Source organism: Somniosus microcephalus, unplaced genomic scaffold, assembly GCF_052327205.1.
Source record: "Somniosus microcephalus isolate GS21.2 unplaced genomic scaffold, FLI_Smic_1.0 scaffold39, whole genome shotgun sequence".
In the NCBI taxonomy this organism is placed as follows: Eukaryota; Metazoa; Chordata; class Chondrichthyes; order Squaliformes; family Somniosidae; genus Somniosus; species Somniosus microcephalus.
Window position 1 is genome coordinate 814997 of NW_028225226.1, and position 17745 is coordinate 832741.

The 17745-nt window shown below is 40.5% G+C and overlaps 7 non-coding genes across 7 annotated transcripts; all 7 read right to left on the reverse strand.

Moving 5' to 3' along the window:
* Positions 1-507: 507 nt before the first annotated feature.
* trnav-aac (transfer RNA valine (anticodon AAC)) lies at positions 508-580 on the reverse strand. The gene has a single exon. It is a non-coding gene; the product is annotated as a tRNA-Val (tRNA).
* Positions 581-2558: 1978 nt separating this feature from the next.
* trnav-aac (transfer RNA valine (anticodon AAC)) lies at positions 2559-2631 on the reverse strand. Its single transcript has one exon. It is a non-coding gene; the product is annotated as a tRNA-Val (tRNA).
* Positions 2632-4608: 1977 nt separating this feature from the next.
* Positions 4609-4681, reverse strand: trnav-aac (transfer RNA valine (anticodon AAC)). Its single transcript has one exon. It is a non-coding gene; the product is annotated as a tRNA-Val (tRNA).
* Positions 4682-6658: 1977 nt separating this feature from the next.
* On the reverse strand, positions 6659-6731 carry trnav-aac (transfer RNA valine (anticodon AAC)). The gene has a single exon. It is a non-coding gene; the product is annotated as a tRNA-Val (tRNA).
* A 4028-nt stretch (positions 6732-10759) lies between these two features.
* Positions 10760-10832, reverse strand: trnav-aac (transfer RNA valine (anticodon AAC)). The gene has a single exon. It is a non-coding gene; the product is annotated as a tRNA-Val (tRNA).
* Positions 10833-12809: 1977 nt separating this feature from the next.
* trnav-aac (transfer RNA valine (anticodon AAC)) lies at positions 12810-12882 on the reverse strand. Its single transcript has one exon. It is a non-coding gene; the product is annotated as a tRNA-Val (tRNA).
* A 1978-nt stretch (positions 12883-14860) lies between these two features.
* On the reverse strand, positions 14861-14933 carry trnav-aac (transfer RNA valine (anticodon AAC)). The gene has a single exon. It is a non-coding gene; the product is annotated as a tRNA-Val (tRNA).
* Between the last annotated feature and the right edge of the window lie 2812 nt (positions 14934-17745).

Here is a 17745-nt window from a genome sequence, read left to right on the forward strand (position 1 = left end):
AGTCTGTGAGACACTTCATAACTGTTTCTATTATCATTAATCAACCCACAACATTTTGTTGCACACTGCAGGAATTGCTAACATGTATACCGGATGACAGTCAAACTTCAATAACTTTTTATAGAATCATAGAAAATTGCCTGAACCCCTGTGGTTAATGAAGGGAATTTTAATGGTTGAGTTCCGTATACACCTTGGAATTCTGGAAAACATGGTTTGTAGTTTGCAGAAACGGGGCTTAGATCTGCTGTTGTGAACCGAGGTAAAGCTGCAGGATACTTGAATAATCTTTCACAATTCAACTGAAAGCAGCCGGAATGTGCAACTTTGAGAGGGGCTGTCTGCACGGTCAGGGCTGGAAACGGAAGTGAGCGAGCGAAACCGTAGTGTTCTGTGTGTGTGTACAACTGTACAGAATAACACAAATGTAACAGGACTTTGTTACATTGCATAACAAATGCGAATTGATCCATTTTTCTACGATTTAAATAAACATGATTTACAAAATGTTTCCGCCTGGTTTTGAACCGGGGACCTTTCGCGTGTTAGGCGAACGTGATAACCACTACACTACGGAAACGCCGGATAAAACAGTCGCCTTTGGCAATAAATCCATGAATCTATGAAGAAAGTTATTTAAGTTTGACTGTCACCCAGCAAACATGTCACAATTTCCTTCAGTGTGCAACACACATTTTTGCTCGTTTTAATACAATTAATAAGATTCTCACAGACTTCAATTGTCTTTGTCAGAACTGAAATCCCTGACTGGGAATCAAACCTGATTGTTTTCAATGATGATTGGATTGTCCTATGAGGAGAGATTGAGTAGATTGGGCCTATAATCTCTGGAGTTCAGAAGTACGAGATGTGTTGTCATTGAAAGGTACAATTTTCTTGGAGCGCATGAAACGGTAGAAGATGAGAGGTTGTTTCCCCTGGCTGGAGAGTCTCGAACTAGGAGGCAGAGTCTCAGGATAAGGGGCCGGCCATTTGAGACTCAGATGAGGAGACATTTCTTCACTCAGAGGCTTGTGAATCTTTGCAATTCTCAACCTCAGAGGGCAGTGGATGCTCAGTCATTGAGTATATTCAAGAATTTGGGAGTCCTTTTACACAGAATACAGAAATTAACGTTTGTGAGCTCATCCTTTATATTGAGCGGTTTCTCGTCCTTCAATCGGTGTCAGCTTCCGCCCAGCTGTTACTTCACAGCACCAACTTCTTTGGAAGTTCGAACTCTGTCTCACCGCGGGCGCAGTCTGGGCTTTTTTCAATCCCCTTCAACACCGAAACACATTAAAGCAGTGATTTTAATTTAGTAGTGTGATATTTTTCGAGGCACCATTAAATGATTCAATAATTTATTCCTATCAGTGTTGCAGGCTGGGTTCGATTCACGGTTTGGGGAAGAAATTTAGATATCACCGTTTCTTATTCATGAATGCGATGTAATTTTATTAAATTAATTACATGCATCTAATGTGAATAAATAAGAACTGCTTTAATCACCATTAATTAACCGGTAACTTTATTTTGCGGAATGAAAGACATAATAATATGGTTACTGAGGGACAGTCGAAACTTCATTCATTTATTTTGCTCTTTGCATCTCCTGAACTGTTAACCCATATCTCATTTTACACATTGCATTTCAGGAGAATGGTTTAAAATGTTCATTGCTTGAGAGAGCAGCGATCTGGGGCAACATTTGTAAAATTTAACGGGACCGGCTATTTCACAGAAAAAACCGATTCTCTCACATGATGTTTTCAGACCACACACTGACTGATCTTTGCTAGGCCCCAAGTGGATGATCTGACACTTGCCCGCGTTGAGCTCCATTAGTCACTGGTCAGGGGAGATTTAATAGAGGTGATCAAAATTAAGGGGGAAACCGTTTCCACTGGCAGGAGTGTCAGCAGGGCTATGGGGGAAGAGCAGCGGAGTGGGACTGATTGGATAGCTCTTTCAAAGATGCAATATGAATTCCTCATTTTAACCTGCAATTGATAGATTTTAGTTAACCAACGATATTAAGGGATCATTGAAGTCTGTGAGACACTTCATAACTGTTTCTATTATCATTAATCAACCCACAACATTTTGTTGCACACTGCAGGAATTGCTAACATGTATACCGGATGACAGTCAAACTTCAATAACTTTTTATAGAATCATAGAAAATTGCCTAAACCCCTGTGGTTAATGAAGGGAATTTTAATGGTTGAGTTCCGTATACACCTTGGAATTCTGGAAAACATGGTTTGTAGTTTGCAGAAACGGGGCTTAGATCTGCTGTTGTGAACCGAGGTAAAGCTGCAGGATCCTTGAATAATCTTTCACAATTCAACTGAAAGCAGCCGGAATGTGCAACTTTGAGAGGGGCTGTCTGCACGGTCAGGGCTGGAAACGGAAGTGAGCGAGGGAAACCGTAGTGTTCTGTGTGTGTGTACAACTGTACAGACTTACACAAATGTAACAGGACTTTGTTACATTGCATAACAAATGCGAATTGATCCATTTTTCTACGATTTAAATGAACATGATTTACAAAATGTTTCCGCCCGGTTTCGAACCGGGGACTTTTCGCGTGTTAGGCGAACGTGATAACCACTGCACTACGGAAACGCCGGATAAAACAGTCGCCTTTGGCAATAAATCTATGAATCTATGAAGAAAGTTATTTAAGTTTGACTGTCACCCAGCAAACATGTTACAATTTCCTTCAGTGTGCAACACACATTTTTGTTCGTTTTAATACAATTAATAAGATTCTCACAGACTTCAATTGTCTTTGTCAGAACTGAAATCCCTGACAGGGAATCAAACCTGATTGTTTTCAATGATGATTTGATTGTCCTATGAGGAGAGATTGAGTAGATTGGGCCTATAATCTCTGGAGTTCAGAAGTACGAGAAGTGTTGTCATTGAAAGGTACAATTTTCTTGGAGCGCATGAAACTGTAGAAGATGAGAGGTTGTTTCCCCTGGCTGGAGAGTCTCGAACTAGGAGGCAGAGTCTCAGGATAAGGGGCCGGCCATTTGAGACTCAGATGAGGAGACATTTCTTCACTCAGAGGCTTGTGAATCTTTGCAATTCTCAACCTCAGAGGGCAGTGGATGCTCAGTCATGGAGTATATTCAAGAATTTGGGAGTCCTTTTACACAGAATACAGAAATTAACGTTTGTGAGCTCATCCTTTATATTGAGCGGTTTCTCGTACTTCAATCGGTGTCAGCTTTCGCCCAGCTGTTACTTTACAGCACCAACTTCTTTGGAAGTTCGAACTCTGTCTCACCGCGGGCGCAGTCTGGGCTTTTTTCAATCCCCTTCAACACCGAAACACATTGAAGCAGTGATTTTATTTTAGTAGTGTGATATTTTTCGAGGCACCATTAAATGATTCAATAATTTATTCCTATCAGTGTTGCAGGCTGGGTTCGATTCACGGTTAGGGAAGAAATTTTGATATCACCGTTTCTTATTCATGAATGCGATGTAATTTTATTAAATTAATTACATGCATCTAATGTGAATAAATAAGAACTGCTTTAATCACCATTAATTAACCGGTAACTTTATTTTACTGAATGAAAGACGTAATAATATGGTTACTGAGGGACAGTCGAAACTTCATTCATTTATTTTGCTCTTTGCATCTCCTGAACTGTTAACCCATATCTCATTTTACACATTGCATTTCAGGAGAATGGTTTAAAATGTTCATTGCTTGAGAGAGCAGCGATCTGGGGCAACATTTGTAAAATTTAACGGGACCGGCTATTTCACAGAAAAAACCGATTCTCTCACATGATGTTTTCAGACCACACACTGACTGATCTTTGCTAGGCCCCAAGTGGATGATCTGACACTTGCCCGCGTTGAGCTCCATTATTCACTGGTCAGGGGAGATTTAATAGAGGTGATCAAAATTAAGGGGGAAACCGTTTCCACTGGCAGGAGTGTCAGCAGGGCTATGGGGGAAGAGCAGCGGAGTGGGACTGATTGGATAGCTCTTTCAAAGATGCAATATGAATTCCTCATTTTAACCTGCAATTGATAGATTTTAGTTAACCAACGGTATTAAGGGATCATTGAAGTCTGTGAGACACTTCATAACTGTTTCTATTATCATTAATCAACCCACAACATTTTGTTGCACACTGCAGGAATTGCTAACATGTATACCGGATGACAGTCAAACTTCAATAACTTTTTATAGAATCATAGAAAATTGCCTGAACCCCTGTGGTTAATGAAGGGAATTTTAATGTTTGAGTTCCGTATACACCTTGGAATTCTGGAAAACATGGTTTGTAGTTTGCAGAAACGGGGCTTAGATCTGCTGTTGTGAACCGAGGTAAAGCTGCAGGATCCTTGAATAATCTTTCACAATTCAACTGAAAGCAGCCGGAAAATGCAACTTTGAGAGGGGCTGTCTGCACCGTCAGGGCTGGAAACGGAAGTGAGCGAGTGAAACCGTAGTGTTCTGTGTGTGTGTACAACTGTACAGAATAACACAAATGTAACAGGACTTTGTTACATTGCATAACAAATGCGAATTGATCCATTTTCCTACGATTTAAATGAACATGATTTACAAAATGTTTCCGCCCGGTTTCGAACCGGGGACCTTTCGCGTGTTAGGCGAACGTGATAACCACTACACTACGGAAACGCCGGATAAAACAGTCGCCTTTGGCAATAAATCTATGAATCTATGAAGAAAGTTATTTAAGTTTGACTGTCACCCAGCAAACATGTTACAATTTCCTTCAGTGTGCAACACACATTTTTGTTCGTTTTAATACAATTAATAAGATTCTCACAGACTTCAATTGTCTTTGTCAGAACTGAAATCCCTGACTGGGAATCAAACCTGATTGTTTTCAACGATGATTAGATTGTCCTATGAGGAGAGATTGAGTAGATTGGGCCTATAATCTCTGGAGTTCAGAAGTACGAGATGTGTTGTCATTGAAAGGTACAATTTTCTTGGAGGGCATGAAACGGTAGAAGCTGAGAGGTTGTTTCCCCTGGCTGGAGAGTCTCGAACTAGGAGGCAGAGTCTGAGGATTAGGGGCCGGCCATTTGAGACTCAGATGAGGAGACATTTCTTCACTCAGAGGCTTGTGAATCTTTGCAATTCTCAACCTCAGAGGGCAGTGGATGCTCAGTCATTGAGTATATTCAAGAATTTGGGAGTCCTTTTACACAGAATACAGAAATTAACGTTTGTGAGCTCATCCTTTATATTGAGCGGTTTCTCGTCCTTCAATCGGTGTCAGCTTTCGCCCAGCTGTTACTTCACAGCACCAACTTCTTTGGAAGTTCGAACTCTGTCTCACCGCGGGCGCAGTCTGGGCTTTTTTCAATCCCCTTCAACACCGAAACACATTAAAGCAGTGATTTTAATTTAGCAGTGTGATATTTTTTGAGGCACCATTAAATGATTCAATAACGTATTCCTATCAGTATCGCGAGCTGGGTTCGATTCCCGGTTAGGGAAGAAATTTTGATATCACCGTTTCTTATTCATGAATGCGATGTAATTTTATTAAATTAATTACATGCATCTAATGTGAATAAATAAGAACTGCTTTAATCACCATTAATTAACCGGTAACTTTATTTTACTGAATGAAAGACGTAATAATATGGTTACTGAGGGACAGTCGAAACTTCATTCATTTATTTTGCTCTTTGCATCTCCTGAACTGTTAACCCATATCTCATTTTACACATTGCATTTCAGGAGAATGGTTTAAAATGTTCATTGCTTGAGAGAGCAGCGATCTGGGGCAACATTTGTAAAATTTAACGGGACCGGCTATTTCACAGAAAAAACCGATTCTCTCACATGATGTTTTCAGACCACACACTGACTGATCTTTGCTAGGCCCCAAGTGGATGATCTGACACTTGCCCGCGTTGAGCTCCATTATTCACTGGTCAGGGGAGATTTAATAGAGGTGATCAAAATTAAGGGGGAAACCGTTTCCACTGGCAGGAGTGTCAGCAGGGCTATGGGGGAAGAGCAGCGGAGTGGGACTGATTGGATAGCTCTTTCAAAGATGCAATATGAATTCCTCATTTTAACCTGCAATTGATAGATTTTAGTTAACCAACGGTATTAAGGGATCATTGAAGTCTGTGAGACACTTCATAACTGTTTCTATTATCATTAATCAACCCACAACATTTTGTTGCACACTGCAGGAATTGCTAACATGTATACCGGATGACAGTCAAACTTCAATAACTTTTTATAGAATCATAGAAAATTGCCTGAACCCCTGTGGTTAATGAAGGGAATTTTAATGTTTGAGTTCCGTATACACCTTGGAATTCTGGAAAACATGGTTTGTAGTTTGCAGAAACGGGGCTTAGATCTGCTGTTGTGAACCGAGGTAAAGCTGCAGGATCCTTGAATAATCTTTCACAATTCAACTGAAAGCAGCCGGAAAATGCAACTTTGAGAGGGGCTGTCTGCACCGTCAGGGCTGGAAACGGAAGTGAGCGAGTGAAACCGTAGTGTTCTGTGTGTGTGTACAACTGTACAGAATAACACAAATGTAACAGGACTTTGTTACATTGCATAACAAATGCGAATTGATCCATTTTCCTACGATTTAAATGAACATGATTTACAAAATGTTTCCGCCCGGTTTCGAACCGGGGACTTTTCGCGTGTTAGGCGAACGTGATAACCACTACACTACGGAAACGCCGGATAAAACAATCGCCTTTGGCAATAAATCTATGAATCTATGAAGAAAGTTATTTAAGTTTGACTGTCACCCAGCAAACATGTTACAATTTCCTTCAGTGTGCAACACACATTTTTGTTCGTTTTAATACAATTAATAAGATTCTCACAGACTTCAATTGTCTTTGTCAGAACTGAAATCCCTGACTGGGAATCAAACCTGATTGTTTTCAACGATGATTAGATTGTCCTATGAGGAGAGATTGAGTAGATTGGGCCTATAATCTCTGGAGTTCAGAAGTACGAGATGTGTTGTCATTGAAAGGTACAATTTTCTTGGAGGGCATGAAACGGTAGAAGCTGAGAGGTTGTTTCCCCTGGCTGGAGAGTCTCGAACTAGGAGGCAGAGTCTGAGGATTAGGGGCCGGCCATTTGAGACTCAGATGAGGAGACATTTCTTCACTCAGAGGCTTGTGAATCTTTGCAATTCTCAACCTCAGAGGGCAGTGGATGCTCAGTCATTGAGTATATTCAAGAATTTGGGAGTCCTTTTACACAGAATACAGAAATTAACGTTTGTGAGCTCATCCTTTATATTGAGCGGTTTCTCGTCCTTCAATCGGTGTCAGCTTTCGCCCAGCTGTTACTTCACAGCACCAACTTCTTTGGAAGTTCGAACTCTGTCTCACCGCGGGCGCAGTCTGGGCTTTTTTCAATCCCCTTCAACACCGAAACACATTAAAGCAGTGATTTTAATTTAGCAGTGTGATATTTTTTGAGGCACCATTAAATGATTCAATAACGTATTCCTATCAGTATCGCGAGCTGGGTTCGATTCCCGGTTAGGGAAGAAATTTTGATATCACCGTTTCTTATTCATGAATGCGATGTAATTTTATTAAATTAATTACATGCATCTAATGTGAATAAATAAGAACTGCTTTAATCACCATTAATTAACCGGTAACTTTATTTTGCAGAATGAAAGACATGATAATATGGTTACTGAGGGACAGTCGAAACTTCATTCATTTATTTTGCTCTTTGCATCTCCTGAACTGATAACTCATATCTCATTTTACACATTGCATTTTAGGAGAATGGTTTAAAATGTTCATTGCTTGAGAGAGCAGCGATCTGGGGCAACATTTGTAAAATTTAACGGGACCGGCTACTTCACAGAAAAAACCTATTCTTTCACATGATGTTTTCAGACCACACACTGACCGATCTTTGCTCGGCCCCAAGTGGATGATCTGATACTTGCCCGCGTTGAACTCCATTAATCACTGGTCAGGGGAGATTTAATAGAGGTGATCAAAATTATGGGGGAAACAGTTTCCACTGGCAGGAGTGTCAGCAGGGCTATGGGGGAAGAGCAGCGGAGTGGGACTGATTGGATAGCTCTTTCAAAGATGCATCATGAATTGCTCATTTTAACCTGCGATTGATAGCTTTTAGTCAACCAATGGTATTAAGGAATCATTGAAGTCTGTGAGACACTTCATAATTGTTTCTATTAGCATTAATCAACCCACAACATTTTGTTGCACACTGCAGGAATTGCTAACATGTATACCGGATGACAGTCAAACTTTAATAACTTGTTATAGAATCATAGAAAATTACCTGAACCCCTGAGGTTAATGAAGGGAATTTTAATGGTTGAGTTCCGTATACACCTTGGAATTCTGGAAAACATGGTTTGTTGTTTGCAGCAACGCGGCTTCGATCTGCTGTTGTGAACCGAAGTAAAGCTGCAGGATCCTTGAATAATCTTTCACAATTCAACTGAAAGCAGCCGGATTGTGTAGCTTTGAGAGGGGCTGTCTGCACGGCCAGGGCTGGAAACGGAAGTGAGCGAGCGACACCGTAGTGTTCTGTGTGTGTGCATAACTGTACAGAATAACACAAATGTAACAGGACTTTGTTACTTTGCATAACAAATGGGAATTGATCCATTTTTCTACGATTTAAATGAACATGATTTACAAAATTTTTCCACCTTGTTTCGAACCGGGGACTATTTCGCGTGTTAGGCGAACGTGATAACCACTACACTACGGAAACACTGGAGAAATCCGTCGCCTTTTGTTATAAATCTATGAATCTCTGACGAAAGTTATTAAAGTTTGACTGTCACCCGGCAAACATGTTACAATTTCCTTCAGTGTGCAACACACATTTTTGTTGGTTTTAATACAATTATTAAGATTCTCACAGACTTCAATGGTCTTTGTCAGAACTGAAATCCCTGACTGGGAATCAAACCTGATTGTTTTCAATGATGATTGGATTGTCCTATGAGGAGAGATTGAGCAGATTGGGCCTATAATCTCTGGAGTTCAGAAGAACGAGAGGTGTTCTCATTGAAAGGTATAATTTTCTTGGAGGGCTTGAATGGGTAGAAGCTGAGAGGTTGTTTCCCCTGGCTGGAGAGTCTAGAACTGGGGGGCAGAGTCTGAGGATTAGGGGCCGGCTATTTGAGACTCAGATGAGGAGACATTTCTTCACTCAGAGGCTTGTGATCTTTGCAATTCTCAACCTCAGAGGGCAGTGGATGCTCAGTCATTGAGTATATTCAAGGATTTGAGAGTCCTTTTACATAGAATACAGAAAGTTAACGTTTGTGAGCTCTTCCTTTGTATTGAGCGCTGTCTCCTTCTTTAATCGGTGTCAGCTTTCGCTTGGCGGTTACTTCGCAGCACCAACTTCTTTGTAAGTTCGAACTCTGTCTCACCGCGGGCGCAGTCTGGGCTTTTTTCAATCCCCTTCAACACCGAAACACATTAAAGCAGTGATTTTAATTTCGTAGTGTGATATTTTTCGAGGCACCATTAAATGATTCAATAATTTATTCCTATCAGTGTTGCAGGCTGGGTTCGATTCCCGGTTAGGGAAGAAATTTTGATATCACCGTTTCTTATTCATGAATGCGATGTAATTTTATTAAATTAATAACATGCATCTAATGTGAATAAATAAGAACTGCTTTAATCACCATTAATTAACCGGTAACTTTATTTTGCGGAATGAAAGACATAATAATATGGTTACTGAGGGACAGTTGAAACTTCATTCATTTATTTTGCTCTTTGCATCTCCTGAACTGTTAACCCATATCTCATTTTACACATTGCATTTTAGGAGAATGGTTTAAAATGTTCATTGCTTGAGAGAGCAGCGATCTGGGGCAACATTTGTAAAATTTAACGGGACCGGCTATTTCACAGAAAAAAACGATTCTCTCACATGATGTTTTCAGACCCCACACTGACTGATCTTTGCGAGGCCCCAAGTGGATGATCTGACACTTGCCCGCGTTGAGCTCCATTATTCACTGGTCAGGGGAGATTTAATAGAGGTGATCAAAATTAAGGGGGAAACCGTTTCCACTGGCAGGAGTGTCAGCAGGGCTATGGGGGAAGGGCAGCGGAGTGGGACTGATTGGATAGCTCTTTCAAAAATGCAATATGAATTCCTCATTTTAACCTGCAATTGATATATTTTAGTTAACCAACGGTATTAAGGGATCATTGAAGTCTGTGAGACACTTCATAACTGTTTCTATTATCATTAATCAACCCACAACATTTTGTTGCACACTGCAGGAATTGCTAACATGTATACCGGATGACAGTCAAACTTCAATAACTTTTTATAGAATCATAGAAAATTGCCTGAACCCCTGTGGTTAATGAAGGGAATTTTAATGGTTGAGTTCCGTATACACCTTGGAATTCTGGAAAACATGGTTTGTAGTTTGCAGAAACGGGGCTTAGATCTGCTGTTGTGAACCGAGGTAAAGCTGCAGGATCCTTGAATAATCTTTCACAATTCAACTGAAAGCAGCCGGAATGTGCAACTTTGAGAGGGGCTGTCTGCACGGTCAGGGCTGGAAACGGAAGTGAGCGAGCGAAACCGTAGTGTTCTGTGTGTGTGTACAACTGTACAGAATAACACAAATGTAACAGGACTTTGTTACATTGCATAACAAATGCGAATTGATCCATTTTTCTACGATTTAAATGAACATGATTTACAAAATGTTTCCGCCCGGTTTCGAACCGGGGACCTTTCGCGTGTTAGGCGAACGTGATAACCACTACACTACGGAAACGCCGGATAAAACAGTCGCCTTTGGCAATAAATCTATGAATCTATGAAGAAAGTTATTTAAGTTTGACTGTCACCCAGCAAACAAGTTACAATTTCCTTCAGTGTGCAACACACATTTTTGTTCGTTTTAATACAATTAATAAGATTCTCACAGACTTCAATTGTCTTTGTCAGATCTGAAATCCCTGACTGGGAATCAAACCTGATTGTTTTCAATGATGATTGGATTGTCCCATGAGGAGAGATTGAGTAGATTGGGCCTATAATCTCTGGAGTTCAGAAGTACGAGATGTGTTGTCATTGAAAGGTACAATTTTCTTGGAGGGCATGAAACGGTAGAAGATGAGAGGTTGTTTCCCCTGGCTGGAGAGTCTCGAACTAGGAGGCAGAGTCTCAGGATAAGGGGCCGGCCATTTGAGACTCAGATGAGGAGACATTTCTTCACTCAGAGGCTTGTGAATCTTTGCAATTCTCAACCTCAGAGGGCAGTGGATGCTCAGTCATTGAGTATATTCAAGAATTTGGGAGTCCTTTTACACAGAATACAGAAATTAACGTTTGTGAGCTCATCCTTTATATTGAGCGGTTTCTCGTCCTTCAATCGGTGTCAGCTTTCGCCCAGCTGTTACTTCACAGCACCAACTTCTTTGTAAGTTCGAACTCTGTCTCACCGCGGGCGCAGTCTGGGCTTTTTTCAATCCTCTTCAACACCGAAACACATTAAAGCAGTGATTTTAATTTAGCAGTGTGATATTTTTTGAGGCACCATTAAATGATTCAATAATGTATTCCTATCAGTATCGCGAGCTGGGTTCGATTCCCGGTTAGGGAAGAAATTTTGATATCACCGTTTCTTATTCATGAATGCGATGTAATTTTATTAAATTAATTACATGCATCTAATGTGAATAAATAAGAACTGCTTTAATCACCATTAATTAACCGGTAAATTTATTTTGCGGAATGAAAGACATAATAATATGGTTACTGAGGGACAGTCGAAACTTCATTCATTTATTTTGCTCTTTGCATCTCCTGAACTGTTAACCCATATCTCATTTTACACATTGCATTTCAGGAGAATGGTTTAAAATGTTCATTGCTTGAGAGAGCAGCGATCTGGGGCAACATTTGTAAAATTTAACGGGACCGGCTATTTCACAGAAAAAACCGATTCTCTCACATGATGTTTTCAGACCACACACTGACTGATCTTTGCTAGGCCCCAAGTGGATGATCTGACACTTGCCCGCGTTGAGCTCCATTATTCACTGGTCAGGGGAGATTTAATAGAGGTGATCAAAATTAAGGGGGAAACCGTTTCCACTGGCAGGAGTGTCAGCAGGGCTATGGGGGAAGAGCAGCGGAGTGGGACTGATTGGATAGCTCTTTCAAAGATGCAATATGAATTCCTCATTTTAACCTGCAATTGATTGATTTTAGTTAACCAACGGTATTAAGGGATCATTGAAGTCTGTGAGACACTTCATAACTGTTTCTATTATCATTAATCAACCCACAACATTTTGTTGCACACTGCAGGAATTGCTAACATGTATACCGGATGACAGTCAAACTTCAATAACTTTTTATAGAATCATAGAAAATTGCCTGAACCCCTGTGGTTCATGAAGGGAATTTTAATGGTTGAGTTCCGTATACACCTTGGAATTCTGGAAAACATGGTTTGTAGTTTGCAGAAACGGGGCTTAGATCTGCTGTTGTGAACCGAGGAAAAGCTGCAGGATCCTTGAATAATCTTTCACAATTCAACTGAAAGCAGCCGGAATGTGCAACTTTGAGAGGGGCTGTCTGCAGGGTCAGGGCTGGAAACGGAAGTGAGCGAGCGAAACCGTAGTGTTCTGTGTGTGTGTACAACTGTACAGAATAACACAAATGTAACAGGACTTTGTTACATTGCATAACAAATGCGAATTGATCCATTTTTCTCCGATTCAAATGAACATGATTTACAAAATGTTTCCGCCCGGTTTCGAACCGGGGACTTTTCGCGTGTTAGGCGAACGTGATAACCACTACACTACGGAAACGCCGAACAAAACAGTCGCCTTTGGCAATACATCTATGAATCTATGAAGAAAGTTATTTAAGTTTGACTGTCACCCAGCAAACATGTTACAATTTCCTTCAGTGTGCAACACACATTTTTGTTCGTTTTAATACAATTAATAAGATTCTCACTGGCTTCAATTGTCTTTGTCAGAACTGAAATCCCTGACTGGGAATCAAACCTGATTGTTTTCAATGATGATTGGATTGTCCGATGAGGAGAGATTGAGTAGATTGGGCCTATAATCTCTGGAGTTCAGAAGTACGAGATGTGTTGTCATTGAAAGGTACAATTTTCTTGGAGGGCATGAAACGGTAGAAGATGAGAGGTTGTTTCCCCTGGCTGGAGAGTCTCGAACTAGAAGGCAGAGTCTCAGGATAAGGGGCCGGCCATTTGAGACTCAGATGAGGAGACATTTCTTCACTCAGAGGCTTGTGAATCTTTGCAATTCTCAACCTCAGAGGGCAGTGGATGCTCAGTCATTGAGTATATTCAAGAATTAGGGAGTCCTTTTACACAGAATACAGAAATTAACGTTTGTGAGCTCATCCTTTATATTGAGCGGTTTCTCGTCCTTCAATCGGTGTCAGCTTTCGCCCAGCTGTTACTTCACAGCACCATCTTCTTTGTAAGTTCGAACTCTGTCTCACCGCGGGCGCAGTCTGGGCTTCTTTTAAATCCCCTTCAACACCAAAACACATTAAAGCTGTGATTGTAATTTAGTAGTGTGATATTTTTCGAGGCACCATTAAATGATTCAATAATTTATTCCTATCAGTGTTGCAGGCTGGGTTCGATTCACGTTTAGGGAAGAAATTTTGATATCACCGTTTCTTATTCATGAATGCGATGTAATTTTATTAAATTAATTACATGCATCTAATGTGAATAAATAAGAACTGCTTTAATCACCATTAATTAACCGGTAACTTTATTTTGCGGAATGAAAGACATAATAATATGGTTACTGAGGGACAGTCGAAACTTCATTCATTTATTTTGCTCTTTGCATCTCCTGAACTGTTAACCCATATCTCATTTTACACATTGCATTTCAGGGGAATGGTTTAAAATGTTCATTGCTTGAGAGAGCAGCGATCTGGGGCAACATTTGTAAAATTTAACGGGACCGGCTATTTCACAGAAAAAACCGATTCTCTCACATGATGTTTTCAGACCACACACTGACTGATCTTTGCTAGGCCCCAAGTGGATGATCTGACACTTGCCCGCGTTGAGCTCCATTATTCACTGGTCAGGGGAGATTTAATAGAGGTGATCAAAATTAAGGGGGAAACCGTTTCCACTGGCAGGAGTGTCAGCAGGGCTATGGGAGAAGAGCAGCGGAGTGGGACTGATTGGATAGCTCTTTCAAAGATGCAATATGAATTCCTCATTTTAACCTGCAATTGATAGATTTTAGTTAACCAACGGTATTAAGGGATCATTGAATTCTGTGATACACTTCATAACTGTTTCTATTATCATTAATCAACCCACAACATTTTGTTGCACACTGCAGGAATTGCTAACATGTATACCGGATGACAGTCAAACTTCAATAACTTTTTATAGAATCATAGAAAATTGCCTGAACCCCTGTGGTTAATGAAGGGAATTTTAATGGTTGTGTTCCGTATACACCTTGGAATTCTGGAAAACATGGTTTGTAGTTTGCAGAAACGGGGCTTAGATCTGCTGTTGTGAACCGAGGTAAAGCTGCAGGATCCTTGAATAATCTTTCACAATTCAACTGAAAGCAGCCGGAATGTGCAACTTTGAGAGGGGCTGTCTGCACGGTCAGGGCTGGAAACGGAAGTGAGCGAGCGAAACCGGAGTGCTCTGTGTGTGTGTACAACTGTACAGAATAACACAAATGTAACAGGACTTTGTTACATTGCATAACAAATGCGAATTGATCCATTTTTCTATGATTTAAATGAACATGATTTACAAAATGTTTCCGCCCGGTTTCGAACCGGAGACCTTTCGCGTGTTAGGCGAACGTGATTACCACTACACTACGGAAACGCCGGATAAAACAGTCGCCTTTGGCAATAAATCTATGAATCTATGAAGGAAGTTATTTAAGTTTGACTGTCACCCAGCAAACATGTTACAATTTCCTTCAGTGTGCAACACACATTTTTGTTCGTTTTAATACAATTAATAAGATTCTCACAGACTTCAATTGTCTTTGTCAGAACTGAAATCCCTGACTGGGAATCAAACCTGATTGTTTTCAATGATGATTGGATTGTCCTATGAGGAGAGATTGAGTAGATTGGGCCTATAATCTCTGGAGTTCAGAAGTACGAGATGTGTTGTCATTGAAAGGTATTATTTTCTTGGAGGGCATGAAACGGTAGAAGATGAGAGGTTGTTTCCCCTGGCTGGAGAGTCTCGAACTAGGAGGCAGAGTCTCAGGATAAGGGGCCGGCCATTTGAGACTCAGATGAGGAGACATTTCTTCACTCAGAGGCTTGTGAATCTTTGCAATTCTCAACCTCAGAGGGCAGTGGATGCTCAGTCATTGAGTATATTCAAGAATTTGGGAGTCCTTTTACACAGAATACAGAAATTAACGTTTGTGAGCTCATCCTTTATATTGAGCGGTTTCTCGTCCTTCAATCGGTGTCAGCTTTCGCCCAGCTGTTACTTCACAGCACCAACTTCTTTGTAAGTTCGAACTCTGTCTCACCGCGGGCGCAGTCTGGGCTTTTTTCAATCCCCTTCAACACCGAAACACATTAAAGCAGTGATTTTAATTTAGTAGTGTGATATTTTTCGAGGCACCATTAAATGATTCAATAATTTATTCCTATCAGTGTTGCAGGCTGGGTTCGATTCACGGTTAGGGAAGAAATTTTGATATCACCGTTTCTTATTCATGAATGCGGTGTAATTTTATTAAATTAATTACATGCATCTAATGTGAATAAATAAGAACTGCTTTAATCACCATTAATTAACCGGTAACTTTATTTTGCAGAATGAAAGACATGATAATATGGTTACTGAGGGACAGTCGAAACTTCATTCATTTATTTTGCTCTTTGCATCTCCTGAACTGATAACTCATATCTCATTTTACACATTGCATTTTAGGAGAATGGTTTAAAATGTTCATTGCTTGAGAGAGCAGCGATCTGGGGCAACATTTGTAAAATTTAACAGGACCGGCTACTTCACAGAAAAAACCTATTCTCTCACATGATGTTTTCAGACCACACACTGACCGATCTTTGCTCGGCCCCAAGTGGATGATCTGAAACTTGCCCGCGTTGAACTCCATTAATCACTGGTCAGGGGAGATTTAATAGAGGTGATCAAAATTATGGGGGAAACAGATTCCACTGGCAGGAGTGTCAGCAGGGCTATGGGGGAAGAGCAGCGGAGTGGGGCTGATTGGATAGCTCTTTCAAAGATGCATCATGAATTGCTCATTTTAAACTGCGAGTGATAGCTTTTATTCAACCAACGGTATTAAGGAATCATTGAAGTCTGTGAGACACTTCATAATTGTTTCTATTATCATTAATCAACCCACAACATTTTGTTGCACACTGCAGGAATTGCTAACATGTATACCGGATGACAGTCAAACTTTAATAACTTGTTATAGAATCATGGAAAATTACCTGAACCCCTGAGGTTAATGAAGGGAATTTTAATGGTTGAGTTCCGTATACACCTTGGAATTCTGGAAAACATGGTTTGTTGTTTGCAGCAACGCGGCTTCGATCTGCTGTTGTGAACCGAAGTAAAGCTGCAGGATCCTTGAATAATCTTTCACAATTCAACTGAAAGCAGCCGGATTGTGTAGCTTTGAGAGGGGCTGTCTGCACGGTCAGGGCTGGAAACGGAAGTGAGCGAGCGACACCGTAGTGTTCTGTGTGTGTGCATAACTGTACAGAATAACACAAATGTAACAGGACTTTGTTACTTTGCATAACAAATGGGAATTGATCTATTTTTCTACGATTTAATTGAACATGATTTACAAAATGATTCCGCGCAGTTTCGAACCGGGGACTTTTCGCGTGTTAGGCGAACGTGATAACCACTACACTACGAAAACGTTGGATAAAACAGTTGCCTTTGGCAATAAATCTATGAATCTATGAAGAAAGTTATTTAAGTTTGACTGTCACCCAGCAAACATGTTACAATTTCCTTCAGTGTGCAACACACATTTTTGTTCGTTTTAATACAATTAATAAGATTCTCACAGACTTCAATTGTCTTTGTCAGAACTGAAATCCCTGACTGGGAATCAAACCTGATTGTTTTCAATGATGATTGGATTGTCCTATCAGGAGAGATTGAGTAGATTGGGCCTATAATCTCTGGAGTTCAGAAGTACGAGATGTGTTGTCATTGAAAGGTACAATTTTCTTGGAGGGCATGAAACGGTAGAAGATGAGAGGTTGTTTCCCCTGGCTGGAGAGTCTCGAACTAGGAGGCAGAGTCTCAGGATAAGGGGCCGGCCATTTGAGACTCAGATGAGGAGACATTTCTTCACTCAGAGGCTTGTGAATCTTTGCAATTCTCAACCTCAGAGGGCAGTGGATGCTCAGTCATTGAGTATATTCAAGAATTTGGGAGTCCTTTTACACAGAATACAGAAATTAACGTTTGTGAGCTCATCCTTTATATTGAGCGGTTTCTCGTCCTTCAATCGGTGTCAGCTTTCGCCCAGCTGTTACTTCACAGCACCAACTTCTTTGTAAGTTCGAACTCTGTCTCACCGCGGGCGCAGTCTGGGCTTTTTTCAATCCTCTTCAACACCGAAACACATTAAAGCAGTGATTTTAATTTAGCAGTGTGATATTTTTTGAGG